Below are 13,876 nucleotides of genomic sequence, written 5' to 3'. Positions count from 1 at the left end.
ACCGCGAGCACCACAACCAGGAAGCTTCAGCTCCGACAGGAGTTGAGCAACCTACGACAACGCGACTTGTCGGTGGCGGACTATACCTCGAAGATCAAGGATATCTGCGACTCCCTCGCCTCCATAGAGGTGAACATCGAGGAGAGCGAGATGGTCCAGATCTGTCTAGGAGGTTTGGTGTCGAAGTTCGGAGCATTCCGAACGACTGTGTGTACCCGGGAGAATACGCCATCCTTTTTCGACTTACAGTCGATGCTCTTGGTAGAGGAGAACCACGCAGGTGCGTCGACGAGCACACACACCGACAACAAGATGTTGTACATGGAGGGAGAAAGGCCCCGTGGTCGTGGCGGACGAGGCGAGTCGGTACGCAATGGAAGCAGCCGACGAGATCAAGGAAGATGGCACCGAAGTGATGCCGACAGCAACTCCGGACCCTCCGGAAACAGGGGGAGTCGAAGCGATGAGAACCGGCAAGGGAAGGCCATCGCCGAGTGCTGGTACTGTGGCAAGAAAGGCCACAGGGAAAGTGAGTGCTGGAAGAAGTGCGCCGATTCGGAGAGAACCGGTTCTGGAAACGGCTCCGGACATACCGACAAGGGAAATCGGCAGCGATCGCACTACGCCAAAGACTCCGGGAGAGTCGAAGAAGGGTCTGTCTTCGTGACGAGACACGAAGCAAACTCGATGAAACAGAGCACCCCGAGATCAGGCGAGGTGTGGTACGTAGACTCCGGTGCATCAAACCACATGACGAGCCATAAGGAGTGGTTCTCGTACCTTGAAAAACCGATACAACCTGGAGTAGTCGCAACTGGAGACGACACTCCGCATCCGATCGCAAATGTCGGAGAAGTTTCCCTTAGCCATGTCGGGCAGAAAGGGAAACTCATGAAAGTGCCGCACGTTCCGACAATCACGAAAAACTTGGTCTCGGTCGGAGAGATCGTCGACCAAGGGATGGAGGTTCGGTTTACACACCTCGGGTGCTTCATTGAGGAAAAAGGCCGTGTGATTGCGCAAGGGCATAGAGACGGGAGGATGTTCATCCTCGATTCCACTGACGGCGGCACCGCAATGTTCGCGAAGGGACAAAAAGCCGAGTCGGACATCGACTTGTGGCACAAGCGGATAGGCCACGTCAATTACCAGCGGCTTCAAGATCTGCAATCGAAACAGGTAGTGTTTGGATTGCCCAAATTTAGTGGCCGAAAGGCACAAATTTGTGAAGCCTACCAGCTCGGGAAGCAACATCGGCTTCCCTTCCCCAACGAGCGAAACCGGAGCCGGAACAAGCTCGACCTTATACACTCCGATGTATGGGGGCTGGCACAAAACGTTAGTCTTGGCGGGAGCCGATATTTCGTCTCCTTCATCGACGACCACACGCGGCACACGTGGATCTACCTCATTGAGAGAAAGAGCGAAGTCTTCGACTGTTTCCGGGACCTCAAAGGGTTCGTGGAAACGGAAACGGGACGAAAGATCAAGTGTCTACGGTCGGATGGCAGGAAAGAGTACTTTTCCGGTCAATTCAACGGTTATCTACAACAAATGGGAATTCGGCGCGAATTCAGTTGTAGATACACGCCAGAGCAGAAGGGCGTGGCCGAGAGGAAGAATCGGTTAGTTGTGGAAGCGGCACGGGCAATGCTGGAGGAGAAGAGCTTGCCCAAGTTCTATTGGGCCGAGGCGGTAAGGACCGCGGTATACATCCAGAATCGGATTGGAGACAAAGTGTCGGCGCACGAGCTATATTTCGGAACGAAGCCGAACTTGCGACACTTGAGGGTGTTCGGTAGCATTGCGTATGTGCATATACCGAAGGAGAAAAGGAGGAAGCTGGACGCAAAGGCCGAGAAATGCATCGTGGTCGGTTACTCGGACGAGCAGAAGGGTTATAAGTGCTATAACCCTCGCACCAAACAAGCGCGTGTCAGTCGCGACGTTGTGTTTGACGAGTCCGCGTCCTGGTACTTGCCCCCGACTACGAACCTCGACTCCAATCCGAGCTCTGACGATGAGGTTAGTGAGGCCGAGATGCCTCCGAATGAGCCCGAAATCGAGACCCGCGAAGAGAGTCCGATTTCACTCCGGTTAAGTGGACCGATTGCACGACTGAGTCGGTACGACCAGTCCGATGAAGAGCCTGCGAGTAGTGGAGACTCGGCCGTGCATTCCCCGTGCAGGAAGCCGAGGAGATGGCTTACGCGCAAAGAGAAAGGGAAGAAGAAGATATCGGATTCCGGCACGGAAAGGAACGAGTCAGACCGACGCGAGCCCGACTCCGAGGGAACCGGTGACGGGTCTTTGAAGGTGAAGTCCGCGTCGACCGAGAAGGCCTCGACATCAGCTAATGTGAGATTACGCCGATCTACCCGCCAGAAGAATCCTGTTTTGCGGTTCGGATACAACGAGTACATGGCGCATCATTATGCGTACATGACCCATGTAGCGGAAGTGCGTGAGCCGGAGAGCTACGCAGAAGCGGCTAAAGACGCGAATTGGCGTGCCGCGATGGAGGAAGAGATGCACGCATTGGCGGAGAACGAGACCTGGGACCTGGTTGACGCACTGAAGGGTGTGAAGCCGATCGGGTGTAGATGGGTGTACAAAGTCAAGTACAACACCGATGGCTCGGTAAACCGATACAAGGCTCGGCTAGTGGCAAAGGGCTACGCGTAGAAACACGGCATCGACTACGATGAGACGTTTGCGCCGGTCGCGAAAATGACGACCGTCCGTGTTTTGCTCGCAGTAGCCGCGGCAAAGGGGTGGCACTTACATCAGATGGATGTAAAGAATGCGTTCCTGCAAGGTGACCTTGAGGAACAGGTGTACATGGTACAACCCCTCGGATTTCACTCCGGAACGAACTCCTCGGCAGTATGCCAACTGAAGAAGTCCCTTTACGGACTGAAGCAAGCCCCGCGTGCCTGGAACGCGAAGATCACGCAACAACTGCGTTTGATGGGCTTCGTCACGTCAAAATCGGACTCTTCCCTGTTCATCCGGAAAGGTCGACTCGGACCGGTTAGTATTTTACTATATGTTGATGACTTGGTCATCACTGGCGCCGACCTAGGTGAAATCAATCGTGTGAAGCTCCAGCTTGCGGCATCGTTCGACATGAAGGATTTGGGGGACCTTCATTACTTCCTCGGGATCGAAGTGATCCGTACCCCCGAAGGCATATTGATCAGCCAATGTCATTACGTGTTGGGTATGCTCTTCAAACTCGGGATGGCCGACTGTAAGTCCGTCTCGACTCCTTTGGACAGAACCGTCAAGCTTCGTCCCGATACGGGAAAGGTATGCGACCCGACGAGGTTCCGACAAATTGTCGGAAGCCTCATATACTTGACCATCACCCGACCCGACCTCAGTTATCCGGTCGGGGTGATCAGTCAGTTCATGGCGCGACCTACCGAGGAGCACCTTCAGTGTGCGCAACGCGTACTACGGTACGTAAGTGGCACTAAGGACCGAGGACTGCCATATCGGACCGGTGCAACCGCGCAGTTAGTTGGCTACACCGATGCTGATTGGGCTGGCAACGCCGCCGATCGCCAATCCACGTCCGGATACGCATTCTCCCTCGGGAGTGCCGCGATCGCGTGGAGCAGTAAGAAGCAACTGACAGTTGCACTGTCGAGCACCGAAGCTGAGTACCGAGGAGCGGCTGTTGCGACATGCGAAGCCATATGGTTGAAGCGACTACTTAAGGACCTGCAAGTGGAGGTGTCAGATCCGACGACGATCTACTGCGACAACCTCAGCAACATCCAGCTCGCGAAGAACCTCGTTTTCCATGCACGGACCAAGCACATTGAGGTGCACTACCATTTCGTCCGTGAGCGTGTCCTTTCCGGTGAAGTCAAACTTCAGTACGTTCTGACGGATCGGCAGACTGCCGACATCTTCACCAAGCCTCTTGGTCTGGACAAGTTGCGGCAATTCTCAGGTGCGCTCGGGTTTCGTCACCTCGATGTGCCGACCTTGAGGGGGAGAACAGTCCCGAACGACCAAGCAAGGCAGCAGGAAAGGAGCGGAGACCGCGACACCGAGTCCGAGTCGGTAGACTCGGTTGTCGAGTTCGAGTTCGGATCAGCTGAAGAAGCCGAGGGCGGACCCACGGAAAAGTCCGAAAGCGGACAGAAGGGGAGCAACCGAAGGAGAGAGCCGAAGCCAACCACGCATGGGGGAGATGACGCAATCGAGGACGAGAAGACCGAAGACGAGTTGGAGACAGCCAACTCGGACGAGAGTGAAAACCGATCGGAAGTAGCCGAGTTGGTTCGTATGTTTGATTCAGACACGTTGAATCAACCGAGGCCCAAGCGGAAGAAAAGGCAGCAGAAGAAGTGTCGACACCGCAACAGCAGAAGAGCTGATAAGGGCCGCATGAGCAGATAAGCCGACCGGAAGGGTCGAAGCGCGCGGAGTCGAACAGGTCGAGGAGCGCGAGCGAGGTGTGAAGCCAAGAGGAACCGGAGCTGTGAGCCCGAGGATCCCGAAGAGCCTCGAGTTGAGCTTGAGGGGGAGTGTTGAGAGACAAGCTCAACATCGACCGGTTCGGGTGAAGAAGCCGAGGACCGGATCGGTTGGGACCGATAGGTTAGGCCGAGTGCGTAAACCGGGAGGCTGTTAGGGAAGATTTCCGTGAGGAATATGTTTGGGAGTTAGTGTAGGAGCTCTTAATGAGCATTGAAGTACCGTTAGTACTTCGGTCAGTCCTTCGAGGACTTGTATAAAAGTGTTCATGGAACACACATGTGTGTAGAGTGGTGAATACAGACTGAGTATTATTGTTGAATATAGTATTTTGTCTTCTCTCTCACTCTCTCTGTCTCTCTCGTGTATACCGTGTAAGCTCAAGCTCTCCATTGAACCTGTGTTTCCTTCCTTCTGTTCGGTCTTCATACCTGCTTCCGCACGTTACTTTTTACAATTCAGCTAACATATCAGATGCGGTGAAGACGGTTCAACCGGAATCGGAGTTAGAGGGACATACATCACCGGGTCTTTTAGGGCAGCAACAAGAAGAACGATGGCCGGAGCAGAGACTGCAACAAGAAGAGCCGTTTGCACAATGGCTCAAGGAGGAGGAGGAACTGTGACTGGAGCCAATGCAATAGTTCGATCCACTCACACAACACGGAACCTACCGGCAATGGTTAGAATGGCTTGGCAAGCAAGTATCTGGTGTGGTTGACCAGATGGATGAAGAACAACGGGTAGAGTGGAGACAAGTGGAACGGTTGATGACAACAACTGAAGAATTGGAAAAAGCCCAAAATTAGATTTGGATCCTAGAGGAGGAGCTGGCAAAGGTTAAGGAGTTTGGCGTCCTCATGTCAAAGATGGGCCAAAGCACAAGCTCTGGAACAGAGCTGGTAGAACAGGCTAATCTACAGAAGGAATCTCCGGCAACGGAGGCCAGCACAACCCCGATAAAAGAAGTTGAACGGGAACAGGAAATGCTAACACTAAGGGAGGAATTAGCTGCTCAAGAAACATTGAGAGAAAGAGAAAGAGTGTAGAAGAAGACAACCGAAGAAGAGAAACGGAGAGTTGAAGAAAATCTTCGAAAAACTCAGCAAACAATGAAAGAGAAAACTTGCTGCATGAAAAAGACAAGCTCTGGAGGATGGCCGAGATGGAAATAGAGCGGCTAAAAGAAGAAATCTGATAGCAAAAAGACCGAGAAGATAGGGCGCACTCTCAAATAAACCGGCGTCTCAAGCAGAAAACGGAGGAATTTGAAAAGCTGCACCGGAACCACAAACAACTCAAGGCAGAGCATAAGAAGATGGGGTCGAATTTCGACCGGCAGCAAGAAAAATTGAATGAGGTCCAGACGGAATTGGTAAAGAGGATGAAGATGTTGGCGGATGAGTAGAAGATGATGGCTGCATCCATGGCACAAATGATGGAAGAAGTGGCGAGGGAAAGGATGCAGCTCACCGCAAAGCACTATGAGGAAACGGAACAAGCAAATATGGTTTTGGACAAGGTTCAAACAACCTACCAAACCAAACTGCTGGAATATGAAGTGCAGGCAAAGGCCACCGTCGCCTTCATCAAATAGCTTAAGGATCAGAAGCAAGCCACGAAGGACAACACGAAGCTCATCATTGAACGAATCCGGATGATAGTCACGACATGGAAAGATTGGACGAAGAAAAATATTAACGATTGTTCGATTGTAGTATGGAATCAATGGTCGCAACAAGCGGCAGAACTACAGGTCCTCAGAGTTGATGCGGAAAACCAGAAGAAGGCGAGTGACAATTTCTACAGGATGGACGAAGAGAGTATTGCCACCATCTGGGAGGAATTGTTGGACGTTTTTTTCGCCTTGGCCAACACTCACCTCGAAGTTGTCTGGAGGTTGATTGAAAGGCTCGACTATGATCAACTTGGAACACAATTATAGTTCGAGTGATACGAGCGGGAGAAGCGGAGAAAAGAGTGGCGGCAATAAACATTAGCGATGAGGAACAATCCGCATAACCACAACCACAACCACAACCACAACCACAACCACAACCACAACCACAACCAAAACAACAGCCGAATGAAGTTGGAGTGGAGCAGTCAGATGGAGCCGGTACAAAACATCAACTGGAAGGAAGAAGCCGGGACGGAACAACCGAAGCAGGCCAAGAACAACATCAACCGGAAGGGGCTAGAGAACAACATCAGCAACAAAGGGAAGAACTACTCGAACCCTTGGATCAAAGCATTTTGGACATACTTGACGAGGAGTGACGGAGCTAACCGTGGGTTTGATGTGCAATGCATTGTTCCACGGGTGTACCATGTGTTAGCTAGAGTATGGTCCAAAGGACAAATGTGGAAAGGAACGAGTCAGAGTCGAATATTATATTTAGAGAAATGATTAGAGAGAATATTATAGGAACGAGTGGATCCAGAATAGTTGTACTGATCCAGATCTGGACCGATTTGTAGCCGATAGCCGGTAAGGCACCATTTTGTATTCTCAACCAGAGGTCTATAAAAAGATCTGGGGATCAATGTAATAGGGAGCAGAAGTAATACAAGTTGGAGTTTCGATTTAAGAGCATTGTGTTCCTTGTCCACTTGCCATTCTGTGCTTTCATTCTCTACCTTACGCGTGTTCTAATTAAACGGGAGACATATGACAACCAGTTGAAGGGAGATGATGACAAAGACGTAGACGGTCGGATAGGAACAACAATGACGGCAAATGATCGAACAAAGAATGACAGATAGATAATGGGGAGCGGCGGCTGAACAACAATGGTGGCCAAACAGCTACAGCCAAACCGACGATAACAAAACAAAAACCAACTGAAAGACTACGAGCAAGCGACGGACAACGGACATCGCGATAGCGGAATAAGGGAGATGTAGAGCAAAACAAGAAGAAGAAGAAAGAGAAAAGAGGAGGAAGATAGAATGAAGAGAGACATGAAGCAGAAAGAAGAAAAGAGAATAGAAAATGTAGAAAAGAAGAGGAAGAAGAAAGGGAACATGGCGAAGGAGAAAGCGAAAGGAGCAATAGAAAAGAAGAAGATGAAACCAAGAGAATGAAGAAGAAGAAACCGAGAGAATGAAGAAGAAGCACAGAAGACAAAAAGGCGGGTAGAAGACAAAGAAGATATGCAGACAACGACGGGATAGAAAACGTAAGAACCATAGAAGAAGACAAACACAAAAAGGGAGGAAAAAAAGACTTAAAAGAGAACTTAAAATTATAACGAAATGTAATTGATAAATGAATAAAAAGAGAGGGAAAAAGAGAAAGATAGGGCATGCGATCAATTTTAAAAATTCGAGGGTATATAATAGAATTTTAAAATCGAAGGGCAACGAGGAAATTTCAAAAACCCATTAACCTTACAAAAATGAACAAGATATGGTCACAATAACTCACAAAACAAAAGGAAAAACACACATACACACAATGTGATTTTGGACCCATGACGAAGTTCGTGAACCGACAGAACGAGAATGTTCGTGTCGAGGAAGATTCGCCAACTGAAGGAGATGTTCGAGTCAAGCGTTCAGATCGAGGGAGTTGATTGATAAGAAGGCCAATGAAGTTTTCGATCGAAGAAAGATTATGATCAAGGCATGTGGGATCGACGTGCAAGGCATTGTCCCACGGGCGTGCCATAATGTGTTACCGTACAAAATGTACGGGAGATTTGTAAGTGTGATGAGTGAGGGTGAAAGGCTTAATGTTGTTGTTGTGTATATGTAAATGTGCATATGTGTAATTGTGAGTGTGTGTACATACATACGTGAACACATGCACACGTGTGTGCATGTGGACAAATACGAGGAGGTGTGTGTGAGTGATTAGTGTGAATGGCCAAGGGGGCTTGCACCCCTATGTATCTACCCCCTCTTGTAACTATTTAACCCCTTTGTGGGGAATGAATGAACAAGGAATAGTTCTCTCTCAATCTCTCTCTCTTGTCATCTCTCTTCCTCTCTCTTCCCTTACGTTGAACCCCCTTGGGAGGGGGGTGGAGCCATTCTAGGCACCACCCCGCACCCCTCAATGCTTGTCAACATCTTCATGATCTCTCTCACCATCATACCGTTCATCATCTTTACTATTACACCATGTCTATCCTCATCATCATTATCATAAATATTAACCCTAACCCTAACCCTATTATAGGGATTCTGGCTTGGTTTTATGAAAGATTTGTGTATATGTTCGTCAGTAGTTGATGGTGGCTTACTTGTATGAAGGAATTGGGTATATGTGTTTGTGTGGAATATATGTGCACAAGTTCAAACCTTTTTAATTTCCCAAAGCGAAGAGAAAGTGCAAAGGGGGTGGGGTGTATCTGTCAAGAACTAAGTTTAAATGAATGTGATCTTAGTGTTTGATTGGATGTGTGAATGTGTGTTTTTTTAAATGTATAAGAGTGACCCACTATGTAGTGAGGGGGGACCAAATGTTGGTACATGGGAGGAGTATTTAGGAAAAATGATATGTTTAAGTTGTTTCACTAGTAAACCCTTGGTGGACTTCATAAGAAAGAAAATGAAAGGGTGAAAGGTAGGAATCGACAACGGTTCGGTTTAGGCTTAACCGGTTTGGCCTTACCCAAGCCAAACGAGTTAAGCCTAAACCATTTTGGGGTTCTCAAACCTAAAGCAAACCGATCCCTAAACAGGTTTGGGACAAAAAACCTTTAGAGGTGTGAAGAAACCAAAAAAACATCACTACCACTTCCTCTTGCTCTTCTTCTCCTCCTCATAACAGACATGTCACTCAACAGTCATTTCCTATGGCTTCCTCTCTCTCTCTCTCTCATGTTTGTGTGGAGACGTGTCACTCAACAGTCATTTCCTATGGCTTCCTCTCTCTCTCTCTCACGTCTGTGTGGAGACGCATCACTCAACAATCATTTCCTATGGCTTCCTCTCTCTCTCTCTCACGTTTGTGTGGAGACTCATCACTCAATAGTCTCTCTCTCTAAGTTCTACCTTCCATCTTTCTAAACCCTAATTATTAAATAAGATAAACGGCTTAACCAGTTTGAGCGGGTTTGGAAAGGTTCAAGCCAAGCTAAGCGAGCTCAAACCGTTTAGGTATGCTCAAGCCTAAACTAAGCCGCTTTAAACCGGTTTAGGCTTGAGTCAAGCCGTTGCCGATCCCTAGTGAAAGGTGAGGGAAAAGGTAGAGAGTGAAGGGAGAGATAGATAAATAGATGGATAGATTCTATTATTGACTTCAACGGTCAAATGTGACCTATGAGACAAAAAATATTACATTTCACGTGATACATGTGATAGTGCGTAGTGACTGTCGATGTTCAAGAACTTTAGCAATGAATGTTGCAATCAAGAGTGCACATTGTGGTTGTGAGAGAAATTTCGTGCAAGAATTGGGCAAAGCATGGCCAAATATGATCAAAGGCAAAGAATTGTATCAAAGTGTGATACTCAGACTATCGAGCTTGTTTAGGGAAAAATGTGCATAGTTGACCGCTCTCATCACTTATGCCTCGACACTCCGTCTCACACCGCAATGCATGTGAACTAAGTCGCATGGAAGCAATGGTTTGAATGACAAACAAGGAGATGGGATCTATCATGTATCGATGTGTATGGTTTCCCTATTTCATGAAGCATATGGTTTTGTAGTTAGGTGCAACATGTGTAGTACAATGTGTGAAGCGTGAGCCTCCATATTTTCCTCAAGTCATGATACATTGGCGTTGCAAAAAGGCCTTATTTATAGAGGAATCTAGTGATGCATCATGAACCAAGTGTGTTGCATCCCATCTACCAAATTATTTTTCCATATCTTGTGGTTAGGATTTTGTCCAGGCTCCTAAAGGAGAGGTCGGCTAGCCGACTTGGAGAGTCAACGTAGAGAGTCGACAATATTGGATAGAGGAATCATTTGTAGAGGAATCTAGTGATGCATCATGAACCAAGTGTGTTGCATCCCATCTACCAAATTATTTTTCCATATCTTGCTATTAGGATTTTGTCCCTCCTAAAGGAGAGGTCAGCTACCCGACTTGGAGAAGTCAGCAATCGAATGGAGTCGACTAGTCGAGCTGATAGGATGGTTGATTGGATCGACCAGCGAGTCGACTTGGAGAGTCAACGTAGAGAGTCGACAATATTGGATAGATGATCCAAGTCGAAGACAAGACTGACTAGTCGGGCCAACCGGATGGTCAAAGATAAGGTCGACTAGTTGGGCCAACTGGATAACCAACATAGGAGTCGGCTAGTCGAATCGACTAGTCGATTAGTCGGTTGATTAATGATTATTATTATCATTAGATGATGATAATAATAACTTACCCCCTATTTATAAATATGTAAATCTAGGGCAAACTCAACATATAGGTACATAACATAATGAAGGTAGATATAGAGTGTGATATATAGAGAGAAAGAGGAGAGAGAGAGAGAGAGAGAGAGAGAGAGAGAGAGAGAGAGAGAGAGAGAGAGAGAGAGAGAGAGAGAGAGAGAGAGAGAATCATTGTGGAACTTGGCAAGAACCCTAATTGGGTATTCTCTGAGTTACAAAAAGTTTGTAATTTGTTCTTTCTCCCTTGTATTCTCTGTTCATATAATGGAATATTTGTTCCCGTGGTTTTCCCCTGATTTAGGGTTTCCACGTAAACAATGTGTACTGTCTAATTTTTTGTTTTCGCGTTGTCTATTTCAGTTCATCTTTCTCAAAGATCTACAGTCCTAGCCCCCCAAATTGGTATCAGAGCGTGAGGTGCAGAAATGGAAGGAGGTGTGAGCGGCTTCCCAGGTATGATAGTCCTAAACTCACATAACTACTCCGATTGGAAGATCAAAATGGAAGATCTTCTCATTGTCAATGATCTATACAAACCCATCGACAAAGAAGAAATACCTAAAAGGGTATTAGAGTTTGAATGGAAACTCTTGAACAGGAAGGTGGTGGACACCATTAGACAATGTGTAGATGTGAGTGTTCGTCAGCATGTGGCCAACGACACTAATGCCTACGATATGTGGCAAAAGTTGTCAGGGCTGCACGAGAGGAAAAATGCCCTAAACAAGGCATCTTTGATGAGAAAGATAGTAAGGTTGAAGTACAAAGATGGCGAAAGCATAGTAGTACACATCAACACATTCATGGGGCTAGTCAATCAACTAGTGGAAGCCAAGTTCCCCTTTGATGATGCTATTTAGGCCTTGTTGTTGTTGTGTACCCTACCAGACAACTGGGAGAACGTTGTGGTGACTCTCAACACCTCGTATCAAGAAGAAAACTTGTCTCTACAAGTGGTAAAGACAAATATCTTGAACGAGGAGACAAGACGGAAGGACAAGGGTGTCTTGTCCCAGTCAGAGGCAAATGTGTTGCAACATTTAGGCAGAGGAAAGAACAAAAATAGAAGTCCACAAAGAAGGGACAAGTCCCATGCTATATCCAAGTCCAAAGGTAAGCTTACATGCTTTTATTGTGGAAAACCTGGACACTTCTAGAAGGATTGTCGACACCTTAAGAAGGACAACAATGTCTTGAATGATGTCAAACCTAGAAAGATTTCGTAGGAGATGTTAAGAAACAGGTCCCTCCAGACGGGAAGTGAGAAGAACAGTGTTGATGAGCAAACTCGGCCGAGGCCGATAGCCCGAGGCCGAAACCGGATGAGGAGTACCCGACAACGGAAGACCCGGTGAGAACCGGATGAGGAGTACCCGACATCGGAAGACCCGGTGAGAACTGGATGAGGAGTACCCAGCATCGGAAGACCCGGTGAGAACCGGATGAGGAGTACCCGGCAACGGAAGACCCGGTGAGAACCGGATGAGGAGTACCCGAAAACGGAAGACCCGGTGAGAACCGAATGAGGAGTACCCGGCATCGGAAGACCCGGTGAGAACCGGATGAGAGTACCTGGCAACGGAAGACCCAGTGAGAACCGGATGAGGAGTACCCGGCACCAGAAGACCTGGTGAGAACCGGATGAGGAGTACCCAGAAATGGAAGACCCGGTGAGAACCGGATGATGAGTGCCCAGCAAGTGCCGGATGATGCAGGCCCGGTGAGGAGTGCTCATCGGATGAAGGGACATATTCGTAAATATGTTTCTGAGAGTCCATCGGGGCTATATTTGTCAATAGCCGAAAAGTCATTTTAGTATAAATATGACTTAGGGCAAACTTCATCGGGGCTATATTTGTAAATAGCCGAAAAGTCATTTTAGTATAAATATGACTTAGGGCAAACTTAGTGGATATGTTGTTATTCTTGTTGGTGCAAGATTAGAGCACGTAACTGTGTACAGAGAGAGAGAGAGGAAGAGGTCGTTGCCTCTGTTGTAACCGCCGCCTGTGGCGAAGATAGCAAGCTCAAGGTTGTTGCCTCGGTGCTTCTCTATTGTACATTCTGATATAGTGATAGTTTGCAGTCTGTGGGCTCCCGTGGTTTTTCCCTAGTTTGGGTTTTCCACGTTAACATCCTGTGTACTCTTCTCTTCACTGTGTCGTGCGTTCATTACCCGTTTACTGTGTTTGATTCTAGGCTCGGTTGTGGCCGAGCGCTGTTCATCGGGAGCGTGTATTCCTGTCAAAGTGGTATCAGAGCGAAACGACACAGAAAATGGACAAATCGCTGGGAGGCATGTTCAAGCTCATCGGCTCCAACTATTCTATGTGGAAGTCGAAGATGAGGGACATGCTTGTGGTTAAAGATCTTTGGTTGCCGGTTCAGTTCGGGGACAAGAGACCGGACAAAATCGACGCCACGGTATGGGAGGTGATGCACATGAAGACAATGGCGTACATATGGTGCTTCATCGACATGAGCCTATACAACAACTTCAATGAAGAAAGCAAGGCTCATGAGCTCTGGGAGAAGATCGACATTATGTTTCAGAACAAAAATGCTGTTAACCAGGTTTCGGTATTCCAAAAGCTAGTAAGACTTCGGTACCAAGATGGCTCTAGCATGGCGGAGCACATGAATGCCTTCCAAGGGCTGATACACCAGGCAACATCATTGGAAGTACCTCTCGTCGATGAGGTACTAGCGATGCTCCTGCTTGGTTCCCTCCCGGATAGCTGGGAGACGTTGGTTGTCACTCTGGGCAACGCCGGGCCGAAAGGGAAACGATTATCCCTAGCAAGAGTGAAGTCGAGCTTGCTAGATGAGGATCCGACTCCAAAGCGCTCCTTACCGAATTGGAACGCGGAAGACAAAGGAACCGTAGTCCCCAGAATCGGGAGAAGTCGGGGAAACGGTCAAAGTCAAGGGGGAGGCCTACCTGCTTCTATTGTGGCAAGCCGAGACACTTCCAGAAGAACTGTCGGCATTTCCGAAAAGACAAGGAAACCGACGGTACCGATTCGAAGTGGA

The sequence above is a fragment of the Azolla caroliniana genome, unplaced genomic scaffold (genome assembly GCF_043228905.1).
Source record: "Azolla caroliniana isolate FFs.n. ecotype wild unplaced genomic scaffold, voAzoCaro1.0.p SCAF_6, whole genome shotgun sequence".
NCBI classification, from domain to species: domain Eukaryota; kingdom Viridiplantae; phylum Streptophyta; class Polypodiopsida; order Salviniales; family Salviniaceae; genus Azolla; species Azolla caroliniana.
The sequence above is the reverse complement of the archived record's forward strand: the minus strand, read 5'-3'. Positions refer to the sequence as shown.